Below are 18,693 nucleotides of genomic sequence, written 5' to 3' on the forward strand. Positions count from 1 at the left end.
AAAGAGGGAGGGACAAGAAATATCACTTAGAAAAGCCGTAAGCCCCATTCTTTGGACACCTTTATTTAGCGTGAGTGATCCTATCTGCTGAAGAACAAGCTTAAGGGGTCTTGATGTGCACTTTGATTCTCCAACCCTGAAACTTCCAAAAGGAGACAGAGGAGAGCATTTTATTCGGTGAATATAAAGAGGATACCTCATAACTTCATTGGTAATCAAGACCCTTTTAATCAAGGATCAGAGTCCACGCTCAAGCTCGAATTAAACAAAGGTAGATTTATTTTAATGATACAACACAGATATGCACAGACTCAAAGTGCATCTGGCCTTCAGAAAGACTAGAATCAGAAGCTGAAAATTCTGCAATGAAGTCTTTCTCTGTTTATTAAGGACTACGTTTTTCTCTCTTTCTTTCTCAGTCTCTCGCTCTCTATCTTTTTCTCACACACACACACGCTCCCCACCACCCCGACTTCCTCTACTGATTCTTATTCCAGGGCTTCAAATACCCTTCACACACAACCTTTCAGTTCTGGTAACCCTTTCCAACCCAGAATTTCCTGTTCTCTAAGGCCACATTCCCAAGAGAGGACTCTATTGGATCAATTCCAGTTCACACTAGACCAGACAAGTCATAAATTCTTGGAAACGATACAGCTAGGTCAAGTTCCCATCTTTTGTTCAATCAGCTGTTGCAAGGTCCAGGGTCACAGAGACCACACACACTCAGTAGGGCTGTGGGCAGACAGGTCCCCACAGAAGAGGGCGTGTGTAAGGTAAGCGGTAAATTACATGTCTAAGGCTTCCAGAACAGCCCATTAGAAAGTAAATGATTAAATTACTTAGTTTTCTATACTACTATAGTTTATTGATATATTTTAAAATAATTTAATTGGTACTAATTTGAATTCACAATCCATCGTTTACCTATGAGACCTTGAGTAAGTAAAATAACCCTTTGGGTCTTCACTTCTATCTTCCGCAAGTGGCAGTGATAATATTTATCATCACTTTTATCTTCCACAAGTGGCAAACTAGGACCAGAGAGTGGGCCAATTCCTGCCGGTTGCTTGTTTTTGTAAATAAAGTTTTATTGGGACACAGTCATGCTCATCAGTTTCTATATTATAAGGTAACAATGGCAGAGTCGAGGAGTTGGGACAGAGACCTTATGTACCACAAAGCCTAAAATATTTACTATCTGCTATGGACTAAATTGCTTCCCCCACAAAATTCATGTGTTGAAGCCCTGCATCCTAATGTGATGGTATTTGGAGGTGTCACCTTTGGAAGGCAACCAGGTTTAGATGAGATGATGAGGGAAAGATCCTTATGATGCACTTAGTGCCCTTATAAGAAGAGGAAGAGAGAGAGAGAGCTCTCTCCACACTCACACACCAAGGAAAGACCACGTGAACACACAGCAAGAAGGAGGCCACATGCAAGCCAGAAAGAGTGCTCTCTGAGGATCCAAATCATCCAGCAGCTTGATCTTGGACTTCCAGCTGCCAGAACTGTGAGAAATAAATGTGTGCTGTTTAAGCCACCCCATCTATGGTGTTTAGTTATGGCAGCCCCAACGGACTAAGACACTATCGTTTTACAGATAAAGTTTGCTGACCATGGCCTAGATAACTGTGAGCATTAATTGTGATAGTGCATCCCAAACATATAGTCTGGGGATCACACATTTTCCTAATGTCTATTGAATTCCTCTTGCTGCACTCAGAACACATTCAGGGCTTAAGGCCACATACCGTTGGGCAGGGGGGAAAAAGTAGCCTACAAGCTCAAGATCAAGAAAATGGTTTTTATGCATTTAATATACTCTTGAAATCTTCACAGGTTTTCAGTTAATCTGGTAAATGTAGCAGTGTATTCATAACTTAATTTGTATATTTTAGCCATTTGCCTTAATGCAAGTAATTGGCAGGTACCACATTAAGACACAAAGGTAGTTAATGCCACATACAAAAAAAAAGCATATTTAGTTCTTTATTATTTCTGTTAAATAATATAATGCACAAATCATAGAACTGAAGGGCCTGAAAAGATGTGTGAAGGTGGATTCATTCATCCCTCAGCTTCTGGGCAGCACTTCATATCAATTATCCTACAAAAATTGTTGTGTGTTAGTCATTAAAATCACCAGATAATGAGATTCCACAGAATCCCTTGATAAAATGCACTAGGGCCCCACAATTCTTTTATTGGCGCATTTTTTTCCAAAATGGAGCTCAAGTTCTTCCTGCTGCTGGGCCTTTTCATGTTGTTCTCAAAGGTCGAAGCTGCTCTGCCTGAGTTTGTGCATGGCATACAGCCACTGAAAGGCATGGGTTCTTTCCCTCGCTCCATGTGGTGGAGAGCAATAACCATGCCACTTTCGTGACACGCTGGACCTTGAAGATCATGCTTCTACAGCCAGGGCCACATCTGAGCAGGGGGAAGAAGGTTAAAGCCACTTTTCGGGCGCCTATTCTCAAGAGCGGAGGAATGAGACTTTTGGTACAAAAGAACACATTTTTCTCTGTCTTGTACACAAGGACCATTGCCTTTTTTCTAACTATAAAGCAAGAAAGTTGTCATTGTTATAGTATGATATAAACAATACCACCTTCTACATTGAAAGAGAGTCATCTCTTTGGAATATTCTGTGATTTTTTCTTTTAACATTTGGAATGCGTTTTCTTAAACCTGTATCCTTGATAGGGAGAGAAATTTCAGGATGTCATGACAATAAAATTCTTAAAAGGATGAGAAAAATTAAGTGCTTTGGGATGAGAGCGGGTCATTTAACAGTAGCTATCAAACAGGAAGTCTGCTTTCCTGAAAAGACTTTCCAAGAGAATCAGGCTAAGGAAAATGATGTCAAATGTATTTCCACGAAAACATTGTAGCTAAAAGCAAAAGAATGTAAGTGAAGACATGTTTAAAACTGTATTTCTGTATTTCTCTATCCTCCCCAAAACATGTTTTTTTGTAAGACCGGCATGAACACATACATTCACTATTTGAGACTCTTTTCATTTTAATGACTAACTTAAAATACATTGTTTTGGGGGCTTACATGCCATTCTTTGTTCCTCCCCTTCTCCATGCTCCTGTAATCTCACCCTATCATACCTCACCACAGATAAGCTGTTTCTGTAGCTTAATTGCCATCAGTCATTAGACTTGGTGACAAGAGGGGCTACTCAAAGAATTCACAGTTGAAGATGCACCTCTATGCAAAGGCAGAAGAGGAAATAAAGCCTTCTAGTTAGCAAGAGAGCTGTTGAAGAGAGGGACCAGTGACATTATTTGATAAGATTGGTTCCCTCAAATCTGAGATATATCCATTCACCTCTATCACAAGACTTTTTAAATAGCCAGTGGTGAAAGAAGCGAACCATTTGGAGCGTACTGACTGACATGAAAACAAACCAGTAAAAGCTGGAATGTTTCTTGGTAACTATGTCATCGTGAGCTAAACAATATTTTATCAATATCTCTTTGCAGATATAAACAATTATAAGATAGTTACTACATTCCAGAAACATACATGAGTTTAAAACAAATACTTTTCTGATAATTTTAGGCCATACTTCATTCCTGTTTAAAAATGTGGTGTTTGTAGGCCCAACTACTGGAGAGTTCACACAAATGACAACGTTTAAGTCACTGACCTAACGTAGAGTTATTACCTAAAATGGGTCATACAGTTTTTACAACTAAGCCATAAGCCTTCATTTATGGTCTCAAGTAGCTTTGAAGAAATAAATTAAAAGAGGTACATTTTGATCCAGGTAAAATTTTGAAACTTAAATATTCTCTTGAAAATTTATTTCCAATTTTAAGATACCACCAACATCTGTGCCATTTTCTTAAAGAAGAATCTAGGATGACTTTTTAGGTTGTACAGATTCAACTTTCAAATTTGATTAATGAAATATGTTATATGCGAAAAGGCTACTGATTTTTAATTTAGCTCCCCACTACAGACTCACCAAAACTCTGTGAGGGGCACCTTTAATCATGTTAATTTCAGGCAGGTTCCTAATGTCCTGGAGATTTGTAGATTTCGAGTTGAATTAATCATCACCTCCCCTCCACCCAGCCCCTTATCAAGCAATCCCATCCTCTTATGTTCTTTCTTTTCTGTTAATGGCACCGCCATTCTCCCAGCCACCCAGCCTCACAACCTCACAGTCATTCTTGTCACATTTCTTTTCTTGCCTTATATTTAACAAAATGACAAGCACCAACCATGCTACCTTTGTAATGTTACTTATACCCACTCTTCCTCTTTACCTCAACTAATTCATGGACCTATTTCTTTTAGCTCAAATCAGAGGTCCAGAGTTCTAAAGTCCAAAAAATTCTTATAACTCCAAATTGATTTTTTATTTTTTAAATAATTTGCGACTTGAACTGACATGAGGCTTTTTATAAACACCATTTATAACATTTAGTTTGAATTTATTTGGAGAAATATTGAAGTGTTTGACTCCAGGGAGCTTCTCCAGACTCCACTGTTATCCAATATACAGTATTTACCTTGTAGTATCGTCCTAAAATCTGGAAAATTCTGAATCCAAAAAACAGTATGGAGAGTCCTCAAAAAAGTGAAAATAGAACTACTCTATGACCCAGCTGTTCCACTTTGGGGTATTTATCCAAAGAACACAAAAACACTAATTTGAAAAGATATATGCACCCCTATGTTCATTGCAGCATTATTCACAATAGCCAAGACTTGGAGACAACCTAAGTGTCCATTGACCATTGACGGATGGATGGATAAAGACGATGTAGTATATATATATATATATATATATACACACACACACACACACACACAATGGAATATTACTTAGCCTTAAAAAAAGAGGAAATCTTGCCATTTGTGACAACCTAGATAGAGCTTGAGGGTATTATGCTAAGTGAAATAAGTTAGATGGAGAAAGACAAATACCATATGATTTCCCTCATATGTGGAAGACAAACAAACACATAGATACAGAGAACAGAATAGTGGGTACCAGAGAGAAAGAAGGGTGGGAGGAAGGCAAAAAGGGTAGAGGGGAACATTTGTATGGTGACAGATGGCAACTAGACTTTTGGTGGTGAGCACGATGTAGTCCATACAGAAGTTAAAATATGATGATATACACCTGAAATTTATATATTATAAGCCAATGTTACCTCAATAAAAATAAACAAACAAACAAAACAAAATACATTTGGCCTCAGGTAAGTTCAAGAAAGGCAATGTAGGTCGTTGTTATCACAACCTCTTGAAGGAACCTCTACTTATTGTTTCTCTTTTCTTTAATCCATTCTATATACTTCTATCAAAGGAATTTTTCTGAATACATTTACTCCAAAAACGGTAGGTTTCAGCAGATACTTCTACCTCCACATTCTGGCATTTAGGCGGCTATGATCTGGTCTATCTTTTCTACCCACAGTAGATGGGGCCTAAAGGAGATTCAGATGATATATTGACTAACTTTGAGAAATATAAGACATCCAAAGTTAACAGCCATGCCCAATTCTCTTTGTATACCCATGGGTTAGCTATTGGATGCATGAGCACTCAAAAAATACTTGTTGAATAAATAAAAGAATGAATAACTGGCTGTGAAAAGAAAGGTTGAGTGAAAGAATGAACAACTACTGATCTGAAAAAGTATGAGTGGTAATATAAAATGGCAGGCTCTAGTTCCTACTTCTCTGCTAAATATCGGTCAGGCTCTATTAAGAGCTAACTTTGGAACTCCTTAACTCAAGAGGGAAAATGAAATTTTAGAAAAGATCTAGAGAAGAGGCAACTAACCAATGAAAGTTTGTTATTAAGAAAATCTAAATAAATAGGCCTTTTTTTTGAGTGAAGGAATAAAAGATGAAGGGAGTTGTATGATAGTCACCCGTGATGGCCTTGACTTCCTGATTGCTTGTGTGATTAGCTATAGAAAGGGCACAGCGTCAGAGGACAGGTAGGGCTTGCCTTTGACACACTCAGCAAGGAATGAGGGGACACTCAAGGCCCAGGGTGAGCTGCCTCTCCCAACACTGATGTAAATTGATTTAAACATGATAAGAAGGATTTAATTTATACTAAACAAAGTGAATGTATTTGCACTGAAGTTGAAGGATTTTAGTTACACCTATTGAGAAACAGATTTAAATTACTATAATATATAGGATAGACTATATTTGAGTAATATATATTTGAGTAATAAATATATTTGAGTAATAAATCAAAAAGAACTTCATGAAATAGATTAAAGACATGGAAACAAGTATCATGATTTTATTTTATTTTTAGTTGGACCTCTAAGAGAAAAATATAGACACCTATCTTCTTGGGATAGTCTAGAATCGTTCCAGTCTGGGAGCCAGCAAGCAAATTCAAGAGCTTTTTGCATAGTCTTTTGAAATGTAGGATTCTGAAGAACCATATTCAAAGGGCATTAGAAGGAAAAAAAAAAGGCAAGCAAGACAGAAATAGAAGCAGTAGAGGGTTTTGTGATCCTTTTGACAATTCATAAGGAAAGCTTCATCTGTCATAACCTTAAGCACAGTAGAATATCTACGAATACTCCAATAACGATGGCTTATATTTGAATCACCTAGTCAGCAGCTCGGGTAGTATCAGTATGACATATATGAATGGACCTCCTCAACCCGCATTCCAATCATTCACTTCACTTCTAACCCAGGACTGTAATGACTGCCAAGCTTCAACATTCGCTTGCATGCACTCATCTCAGACATGCGCTTCTGACAGCTTATTCAAACAAAAGCAATATGACTGAACTCCCGAAGCAGGACATAGGGAGTTCTAGTGCTGAAAAGCAAGCCAAATTTACAATTGAAAAATAAATTCCAGCAATGTTCAATAAATTACATATTGCATACTATAAGAATTACCTTATTATGGCCGTAATAATATATGGCAGTTATTAGAATTACAGCAATAACATATGCAACTGCTAATGGACTTATAATGTAGCATGCCATTGGGAAATAAAAACTAACTATATTTTTTCCTGTTACCAAACAAATGCTGCTATAATCTATACAGTAATTTGAAACCAAGTAGTTGTAAGTAGAAGTTTATATCCATATTTGCTATGCATATATGGGCCTCTGTCACATAATTTCCCACTAAAGTTAAATAAGAGGAAAATATCTCACACAGACCATTTCTATATACCCAAACTGTTTTGATTATTTTGACTGACTAAACTGGCTAAGTCAAGTTATTCAGTTAAAAAAAGTTGAACTCAACCAAAAAAGTCAGAGAAGTCAAAACAATAATCAAGTCAGTCAAAAATGGAATTGCAAGCTTTGTTTCTTTTCCTGAAGAGAGTGATTTGACTGGGCAAGTCAGTCAAAATAGTCAAACCAGTTTGTGTGTATAGACATGGCCACAGTATTTAGTCATACCTAGCTCACTGGAAAAAATAGTAACAATACTTCACATATACTAACTCATTTGATACTTGTATAAGCTCTCTGAGGTGGGTGAGACAAATATTTCCATTCCTATTTTTAAGCTGAAGAGTTTTAGAGAGAAATGGCTAGAATGTGTTATCTATAGCTGCATTACAGACCACCCCAAAACATAGCGACTTAAAAGAATCATTTATTGTTTTTCACAATTCTGTGAGACGAATGAGTTCAGCGGGATGATTCCTTTCTCCACTTGGTATACAGTGAAGTTGCATTTAGCTGGCAGCTTGACTGGGGATAGACTATCCAAGGTGACCTCTCATCCACAACGGTTTCTCTCCATGTAGCCACTCATTGTTCAATAGCTTACCCTGAGTTTCTTTCTAACAAGGTAGCTGACTTCCAAGTGGAAGCATTCCAAGAGAACAAACCCCACTGTGCAAGCATTAATTGAGCCTCTGATTGTATCATACTTGCTAATGTTCCGTTGTCAAAGCAAGCCCCGAGACCAGGTGAGAGGGGAACTACACAAAGGCACAAATACGAGGAGATGTGGTCCATTGGGGGGTCACCTGTGTAATACTCTACCACAACAAGCTGGCATGTTACACGGCAAGGTTTAGAACTCAGGCCTCCTTCATGTGGTTTTCTTCCCATCAGCTTGAGCTGACTCTCCAGTATCACATTTGACCTTTCCTTAGCAATGTTAAGAGGACTCATCATTTTAGCATTGGTTTTGTCTTTAAATTCAGAGTAGGAAGGGTAGTTTAATATTGCATATCTGTTTTGATGTTACCAGTTAAGTTTACCTTCCAGTTTAAATTCTGGTCATTTTTATCCAAGAAGAAAATCTGAGACAAACATCTCCTTGCTGGCTTTCATATGCTTTCATTCCCAACAACTCAAAACCTTATAAAGACCCAAGAATGATCTTGCTATCTATCATCTTGCCTTATATAGGTCTAACGCTGGCAGGAAGAGCTAGGGTTATTGTTTCCTATGTTGAATATTTGAGGAAGCTGAGAATCAATGTTGAGTTACTTGCTCAGGATCTCGTGGTGCATGATGAAGCCAGGCTTCCAATTCCTGAAGGTTCTAGCTCTGAAACAACTCATGGTCCCTTGGGAATATATCTGCATAAACCTTCTGCAGGAACTTAACCCAGATCTTCCCTACCTCCTGATTGTTTACAGCACAGATGGATGATGCTGTATGTTTTGGCATTTAAGGAGCTCCATTTCTTGCAATGTAGCACAAAGGATAAAACAAATCAGCAGTTCGCTAGCTTCTTGGTCTCAAAATCCCTCTAATTCTCCAAAATTATTAAGAATCCCAAAGAGTTTTTGTTATATGAATTATACATATCAATGTTTAGCATGTTAGAAATAAAAATTGAGAGCTTTTTCAGTCATATGAGCACAAAAGCATATCTTCCATTAGCAGTCTGAGTGATGACATCATCACGTCATGTTGCCACTGCGCATTCACTGTACCCTCAGGAGGCAATTGGAAGGGAAAAAGCAAATTGCATATTTTTTGTTATTATGGAAATAGTTTTGATTCTGAAAGGGTCTCAGAGCCACTCAGAAGCTCCTAAACCACATTTTAAGAAATGTTGTTCTAACAAATTTCTCCTTGAAGAATAATAAATAGTTCTAATAATGAAATTATTACACGTCTCTTTAAATTCACTGCTAAACTGACAGGAAATTAAAAGTTATCCTTAGAGAATAAGATAGAAGTGAAAGCACAAATCCAGAGACGTAAGGGAAAATTGAGCCTGGGGACACCTGTCCATCTTTTGTGACCAACAGAATTTACTTTGACAGATACATTGAGTGGAGAATCAGAAGAACAGATTAGAGCTGGCCCAAAGTGGTTAATTTGATAGACAGCAACTCTACTGGGCTCTTAGCTTTATGCCAAGACCCCGAAGGGATACTATGTCTCAGTGAAGGGTGACTGAAGGCAAAGATCTGCCACATGGAAAGGGATGTGAGGAAATTTTCTTCAATATTGGTTTTGGTTGGAAATGAAAAATTTCCCCTGAAAAATTCATAACCATGGGCTTACCCTCTTATGGGTTTTCAGCCCATTTTTATTAGAAAGTTGTGCCAGGTTGGTGTTGCTTCTAGGCACCTGGCAAATACAAATGCAAATCTTACCAGACACTTTCAGCCCAGGCTTCAAAGAATTCCCACGCACAAGTGTCATTAAAAAATAAGCTCACAGGGGCCGGCTCCGTGGCCGAGTGGTTAAGTTTGTGTGCTCTGCTGCGGCAGCCCAGGGTTTGGATCCTGGGCGCAGACATGGCACTGCTCATCAGGCCACGTTGAGGTGGCGTCCCACATCCCACAACTTGAAGGACGTGCAACTAAGATATACAACTGTGTACAGGGGGGTTTGGGGAGATAAAAGCAGAAAAAAAAAAAAGATTGGCAACAGTTGTTAGCCCAGGTGCCAATCTTTAAAAAAAAAAAATAAGCTTACAATTTTTTAAAAAATAAATAAATTGCTGAGTAAAATGGGCAAAGCCCACAAATATAAAGAGTATAAAATAAGAATGTTTAACATGCTTATAAAAATAAAAGATTTAAAAATATGTCAAATGGCTAGTCAGATCTGAAAAAAAATAGAATTTCTAAATAAAGTTATCAAATAGAACTGCTAGAAATTATAACATTTGACGTTAAATAGTTCACAAGGATATGTATGGATCAATCTGGATCAATCAGAATTCTCACATACTGCTGATAGGAGACTAAACTGGTAAACCATTCTAGAAAATTGTTTGGCATTATTCACTAAAGCTGAACGACATGTACTCCATGACAAAGCAATTTCTCTAGGTATAAACCCAATAAAAATGCTCAACATATGCTCATCCAAAGAAATATGCAAGAAAATTTATAGTAGCACTATTCATAATGGTTATAAATGTGTACTCACTTTATAAAAATTCATCTAGTTCTGCATTCAGGGTTTGTGTATTTTTCTGTATGTACGTTGTTACTGCATAAAAAGTTTACACACACATACAAAGCACTCACACACAAAAATTCCTTGACATCCAAAGAAAAGACATCCCTGATAAATCAGATCAAATACCATTCTTAAATGGATTTATTGCACAAAATAGAAAAAAAGTCAACAAATGAACCAAAAAAGTAAACTAGATGCCTTTAAAGAGAAAATTAATTAATCAGAAGTTACATCTAAAGAAATTACAAATCATGGTCCAAAGAGACCAAGAGATAGAAGTTGTGAAAAAAGAAATTGAAAGAAATGGAGGATTGAGTAAGAAAATCTAATATATATATATTTTTTGAATCCTAAAAAGAGTTAATTGAGAACATGAGAGACAATATTTGAAGATAAAGACTAAGAATTTCCCAGAACTGATGCAAAACCTGAACTTCAGATTCTAGAAGAAAATAATTTCCAAGGTTGATAGATATAAGGAAATACACACCAAAACGCATCGTAGAAAAATTGCAGAACAGCAAATATAAAAGGGACATCCTAAAAGAAGCAAGAAGCGGAAGGGGAGAAATTATGCAAAAACAACTTTTTTTTAGGCTGGCAGGAACAATGGAAGCCAGAAGATCACAGAATGATGTATTCAAAGGTTCTGAGAGAAACCAATGATCAATCTAAGAACAGTCTAAGTTGGGAGAGAGTTATGCAGAATTAAGCATGTAAATACTTTGTGTTGTCTATAAAGACACGATATCAAGATACCGTTCTTTTCACCATGATCTTCTACATAAAGAGCGTAGTCGACTTTTCACTTGTTTGTGAGATTTAAACATGTAATTCATAAAATCGCTGTGTTAATGAAATGTGCTTTGTCACCCAGAATGGGCCAAATAAATGTAATCATTCTGGTTTAAAAGTTCATTCACTTTCCCAGGTCCCAGCATTAGTTTGAGCATGTAGTAGATGCTCAGAAAACATATAAATAGAGGGATGAATAAATGGATGGAAAGATGTTTAGATATATGGATAGACAGACACATAGATAGATAGGTAACATATATACACACGTACATACACCCATTGTGTGGACTAATTTTGTCATCTGTATCTGACCCTGATTTTGAATGCTTCTTAGGCAGAGTCTAATACAATACAGAGTCCCAAATGTTAATTTTCTGAATTCTCAGCTCCAGGATCTGATTAGTGTTTCTTGGACTAAGGGAAATGCAGAGAAACAACTTTATGCGTCCATAATGCAGAGCATTTGTCTCTATGAACCCTCTCTGGGCGCCACCGTTATGTTCTCCAGTGAAATCAGTGGAGGAAAGATTCCTGCCAGGGTGGAGGTCTTTCTCTTTTTCTGAGTGAAATGTGACATCTAATGCTGGGCCAGTTGTGAATATCTTTGCCCAAAGCCCAGAACTTATTTATCTTCTCTGGACACTGACAAAAAAAAAAAATTGTATGGCACTCTTTAAAAAGTCTGTCACCATTTCCTGAGAGAAATGATCTCCTCTCTAGGATCTGACTGAAAATCATGGGCAATTGAAAGTCTGGTTTATCCCTGTGGACTATTAGTCACCCTATAAAAGTTAATTTAAAACAAATTAATCCATAAATCTCTACATTGTCTGCAAATACTTACCACTATAAAAAACCTAATTTAAACCCTTTCCCCTCTATTCTAAATTAGGGTTGCACTGCATTTTAGAAAATGTCTTCCTGACTCAGAATAATTACCAGTGATTTCCTTTCTTATTGATGCCAGTGGAAGTTCTAGGGGTAGTATTAGGTCCAGTATCACAATCTCTTAGTCCTCAAAGGGAAGGAGAAAGAAGGCACAATATTTTATAGAAGCCTTAATGCATAAACTTTACGCGTTGGAGAAGTTTAATTTTAAATGCAGCTCCTCAGGCCATACCTCCTGAAAGTCACCGAATGGAGTTTCTTAGTTAACACTTTATTCAAACTTGGAATGTGGAAGAAAATAGAATCAGGGAGGTGGTCTTCGATAGAGACAGAATTTTTACTTTTATCAGCATCATTAATATTGGAGTCTTGAAGAAGAGTGAAGAGTGGCCTTCACTTAATCAAAAGACTTAAGATGACAACTTGAATCGTTAAGTGGCTTAGATTTCTGCTGAAAAGCCAATATGCTCTACTTTATTGACTCTAGACAAACTGCTTTAAAATATTTGTGGAGGGGCAGCCTAGTGGCGTAGTGGTTAAGTTCACACACGCCACTCCCGAGGTTCACCCGTTCGGATCCCGGGTGTGGATCTACACAACACTAATTAGGCCATGCTATGGCAGCGTCCCAAATAGAAGAACTAGAAGGTCCTACAACTAGGATATACAACTACGTAGTGGGGCTTTGTGGAGGGAAAAGAAAGGAAGATTGGCAACAGATGTTAGTTCAGGGCCAACCTTCCTCACCAAAAAATAAAAAAAAAATTTGTAGAGCATGGTAAATGCCCAGGTTAAAAAATAATATTTCTTGTCTAAGCAGATGAAGTAGTAATTAAAAACATAGTTTTAGTAACTAAAACATTAATTTATAATCCCCCCACCTTGAGGGGGAGCCTGTTTAAAAGGGGGCATTGCCACCTCTGGTAGTTTGAAACTTTTAGAAATGCAATTTTTGTATAGAAAAATCCTATTTCTTATGGTAAGTGATTTTTACCTTGCATATTTAAAAAAGTGGCTACCTTCTAAGTCAGAGGATGACTCAGGTGGTGATTAAATCAATTAAATCCAAATGCCCCCCAATTCCCCTGTCTACAGCCAATAAGAATAAACAAGAGAGAATTCAGCACATTCATTGAGACATTTCATGGAAAGGTGTTCTGGGGCTGTCATTCCATAATATAAAAAAAGGCACATATCCAGCTGCTAATTATCAAGCTCCCCCACACCACTACACTGATGTTAAATGGCACTGTTCCATTAGCTGTAATTATTCCATTTGTAATAAATAAGCATTAACCATTTTCAAATGTACACTCACAAATCATTTTTAAAGGATGAGTTTCATGCATTTAAAATCATATATTTCAAAGCAGCCTAGGCGACAAGTCTGTGTGAAGGAGGCCTAAATTCAAACTGGAACAGCATTTAAAAAATTAAAATGAAATATATTCAGTAACAGAAATTATGACAGCCTGCAAAACCTTAAAAAACAAAATAAGAGAGAATACTACAACCAAGTGAAGAGAAAAAGTGTTTAGATGTTCAGTTGGGTAAATGTATTAAGTCTTTAAAAGGCCCAGGTTTTGGGGCCAGCCCTGTGGTGCAGCGGTTAAGTTCGCACATTCTGCTTCTCAGCTGCCCAGGGTTTGCCGGTTCGGATCCCCGGTGCCGACATGGCACTGTTTGGCGCACCATGCTATGGTAGGCGTCCCACATATAAAGTAGAGGAAGATGGGCACGATGTTAGCTCAGGGCCAGGCTTCCTCAGCAAAAAAGAGGAGGACTGGCAGTAGTTAGCTCAGGGCTAATCTTCCTCAAAAAAAAAAAAAAAAGACCCAGGTTTCTTTACGGAACTCAGCACCCGGAACCTAGGGAGCGATTTTTATGAAAACAGATTTTGATAGTTGAAGACCAGATGCAGCCACTTAACTACACAAATGTCTTTAACCTATATGCTGAATAATTGGGAAGTAAGCAACCATTGGCAAATGCAGAGATACAGACGTGTATGGGAGTGAGCGGTGGGAGGGCATGGATGTGGAGGAAAGAAGTAACCAGAATAGGCTTAGACTTGCCCCACAACTGCTACCTGGAAATCCTTTTAAGGAGTGCAAGATTGATTGTATTCACCAGTCCCTGGGAGTTTACCCACTTGCTTAAACTCAGAACAAAACGATTAATTAGCAATACCATAAAAAGTCATGGAACCACAGAGGTATGATATGCGCAACTTTCCTTATGTATGCCCTAAGGCAATGTAATTTACCAAACAAAGCAAAAAATGAATTAATAAATTGTAAAGATACTGTCAAAATACTGGTATACCTATAGGTATATATATATATATAAAAGGCTAATCTTAATGTAAGGGATAAATCTCAACAATAATTTTTCAAGGCAAATAAAAGATAAGTCCTTACTTGATTACTTAACTCGGAGAGTCAAAGTTCTGTCTTCACCAGTCTTGTATAGAAAAGAAACCTACATATCAATCCAAGTGTCCTCGAATTTTTTCTAGGCATGGACTCCCGGAAAGTCTCAGAGCTTTTAACAGTACAGTAAACTATTCTTACATCTCAACTGATTTTATGAACATTGAATAATTTTACTAGCAGAAAATATGACTTTATATATACATAATATAAATTCCCAATTATGAAAAAAAATCGTGAACAGCAACAAACAGGATTCATCTCTTTGCCATTGTGAAAGAGTGGTTGCTTAGTAAAGTGTGCTGTCCAATATAGGACCAACGTGGCTACTTAAATGTAAATTAATTAAAATTAAACAAAATTCAAAATTCAGTTCCCCGGTTGCGCTAGCCACATTTAAGGTGCTCAATAGCCACACACAGCTGGTGACTAGACTATGATTGTAGACAACTCAGACACAGAACGTTTTCATCATTGCAGAAAGTTCTATTGGACAGTGCTTCTAGAAGCACTGTCTAATAGTCAGCAAGGGGAAGGAGAGACCCAGACAGCTCATAGTTTTTTAGCCAGCCAAAGAAGCTGGCAAGTTGCTTTTATTGCTTAGGTTGTCTGCAACAAATATGCTTTTCAAATATTGTGGTCAATATATGCTCTGAAGTTAAAGTTTATATTCCTAAGAAATTAAATCAAAACTTTAGATCTGAAGTTGAATGTCATGGGGAGCCTTATGCACATTTTCTGTAAACATTGGGAAGAAGAACTGTGATTTTCTGATGACAAGAAACAGATCCTGTGTAGATTTCAACTGAAACAGATTCTTTACCCCACTTGCCTAGTGCTGTCTGTTCATTGTGCTTCTGCCCTCACCGGAATGTAAATATTTTCTAAATGTCTCTGTCTTATCTTTGTCCATAAGGGTAATAGCTAGCACAGTACATTGAATTTTCAAACATAAGACAATGAGATCATTTTATTTCAAATATTCTCATCCAATGTCATTGTCAATTCAAAGTTTGTGTGGCTTAAAATTTTATTCCACACTATGAACATCAGTATTTTTCTTGGTTCACGTAGAGCCCTTTGTAGCATTTAGCACCTTGAGACAGTACTATGCCTGAGGATGGAAATTTCTAACAGGAGCTATTGACCTGTTTTTCCCCAACAGAGTCCCCAAATCTTGGCTGACAGGTAGAGGCCACCTGTTCAATATAATATATCTTAATCTAATATTATATATATTTAGTATTATATCTATAATCTATCTAATATGTTATAAAATGATACCTCAAGAAATTTATTTTCTTCCAGTTCTTTAGCTGAACCCACACTGATCAAGAGAATTGGTATAGAGTTTACTCTTCCAATATATGTACACTAAGTGCTAAAGAATGCACAGTGACTTTGCTCGGGGGGCCTGTTCTTCACTCAGAGGAACTTGGGAAATGTCACCCAGTGTGTCTAGGGGATGCTCAGTCACTGGCAGGTCTGGTTTAGTTGCTCTTCTGTGGACCAAGTTGTGCTGGTGCCATGTGGTCGTTGGTCTCCTGGAAAGCCCTCTTCTCACCTCAAGGTCTTCATGAGAAGGTTCTACCCTTTCATACATTTGCCTAAATGAAGACGTTTGTGTTCTGAGTGCTTAATCAACTGATTTCTTCAGAAGGCTTTATTTCCTTATATTTAAAAAAAAAATTCTGCCTCTGTTGATGCCTGTACCTCTGTCTTTCTATGCTTTCTTAAAAAAAGATTTTTTCTATTCCTACTCAATTAAGTCAGAATCCCTAAGGGTAGAAGCCAGGCAAAAGCATTTTGGAAAAGTTCCTTGGGCAATTCGAAGTCACATTCATAGAAGAGAAACTGCTCCAATCTGAGTGTGAGTCACTTCTCTCCCCAGTGTGTGTGGGTGCACATCCTGGTCCTGTCACTCATTCAGGATGTGATTTGGGCAAAGATATACCCAACCTTCCTGTGCCACATTGTCCTTATCCCTAAAATGGGAATAACGATAGTCTCACGCAATTGTTCAGAGAATTAAATGAGATAAAACTTGCATTCTCTGTATGGAAATTTGATTTCTTCTCATCCACCTGTGTTATTTGTAATGGGAAAGTGTTTTCCAAACTTATTTTGGGAAAGAGGTGCTTCCTACTTGAAGTTCGACATTGAAGTGGGTTCCTTATGGGGGAATGCCATTAAATCACCCCATTCATATGCCACTCTCACTTGAAGAAACCATACTCAGTTTAATCACTCTGTGCCCAGTATTGCACTGGATGTAAACTCAGTTCATTTGATAAATTGCTTATTAGCATTCAGGAATGTTCTAGTCATTTAAGAAAACCATAAAAGTGCAAAAGTTTTACTTGAGACAATTCTATCCACTTGCTTAATGTGATGTGGTGAACTGTGAAAAGACCATTATTCCATTTTAGTGTCAGAATATCTTCCTTCAGCAAAGAAACATGGTTTGAGGACCACTGAGGCAGCCAACTACATTTTCTGAGCTACTTAGCTATAGGAGAACAGAGGTCATGGATAGTTCATTTTGGGGTCTCTGATGTGTCTTACAAGTAGAAGACATTTGGTAAATATTCAGGGAATTGCAGTTGAGACAAACAGGCAGGATTTAGACTCCAAACAGCAGAGAGTCTGAAATTCTTTATTTTTTAAAAAATTGGATTACATTCATTGTTTTCACCTTCCAATTATGGTATGTTTGAAAGATACTGGCTTCATTGTGTATTACTTAAGCCCAAACTAACTCGTAAAGAGGATGACCAAGAGGGGGGAATATACACAGGAGTTGCTGTTTTCCAGGAATAATCCACATGTGTTTTCCAATAGTTCAGGCATTTATAAAGAAAAATCTGAGTGCTCTGGCAGAGCCACAGACAGCCTTGACAGACACATCAATTTGATTCCTGACAATGTGAGGGGGGCTGGTTCATTTTTAGCATAGACATGTGTAGCTCTGCAGGTGAAAAATTAGAATTACCCCAAATGAACTGCCCTGCACTCCGTAGTGGGTCAGCCACAGCCTAGCTAAACGACCATGAGAGGCGAATATCAAGACAACACTGGTTGAGGGTTTGTTTGGGGAATTGTGAGTAAAAAAGAAATCCTCTATTTCATAAACCCTTTAGGGACAAATTCAGGAACAATGAAAAGTTGAAAAAAAAAAACAAACTTCACAAATTCTAGAAAGAGAATGGCCTTGACTCATTTTACAAATAAAATCAAAAGGGATGACCCTTGGAACATTCTGAAAGGCACAAAATGTGTCTTCTTCACCTCTAACCTTTCTCTGCCCCCTTTCTGCACCTCTCACAGACATTCCTCCTGGTGCCAGAGCCCCCTCAATTCTTGTCAGTATTTGTGATGGCTGAGTGATTGGCATTCTCTGAATGAAACTCATTTACACTCAAGTGTTACCTTGAGCTCTCATTTGCATTTAAACCCTTTCTTTCTGTGGAGTTGCCAGCTTTTTTTTTTCTTTCTCAAAAGATTTTCAAGTAGAACACAGGAGAGATCTGGTATGGGGGCCTAGGGTTTATGATCACCCCACGTCTGTTTACTCAGGTCTAAAAGAAAAGCTCAGAGCACCTTTCATGTTTCACGTGGGGAAGGCAAGAGAAAGGGAAGGATGGAAGGATGGAAGTGGAAGGAAGGTAGGAAGGACCGAAAGAAGAAAGGAGAGAAGGAAGAGAAGGAGGGAGATGATTTTGATGTTCATTCCAGAGTTGAACATTTCCTGTCTGATGTCCCTTTAAGGGTGATCTGTGGGATTATAGAAGATGGGGCAATGGGTCTTCTTGGCGAGGATTTCTTCTAGAACCTAAAGCCTTTCTGCCTCCCCATCTCAATACAAGTGACTAGGGCTCTGGTGATGCTCTTGATTGCTATGATTTTAACACAGCCAATCTGATTCCATTCCTCTGCCCCAAGACATAGACATACATTAATTTGTTCTGCAACATTTTTGGTAGGTTTTTTCCTGTGCATACATATTTAAATGATTTAAAATAATCCCTGTGTATTATTTTATTTTTCCCATCTCTGTTTCTGACAAAATAAGCAATTTCAATCTCTTCACAGAAACACAGATATCATCAGAGAGCATGTTGTCATTGTCCCTTGATGAAAAGCAAGCTCTGGT

The sequence above is a fragment of the Equus quagga genome, chromosome 1 (genome assembly GCF_021613505.1).
Source record: "Equus quagga isolate Etosha38 chromosome 1, UCLA_HA_Equagga_1.0, whole genome shotgun sequence".
Taxonomy (NCBI): domain Eukaryota; kingdom Metazoa; phylum Chordata; class Mammalia; order Perissodactyla; family Equidae; genus Equus; species Equus quagga.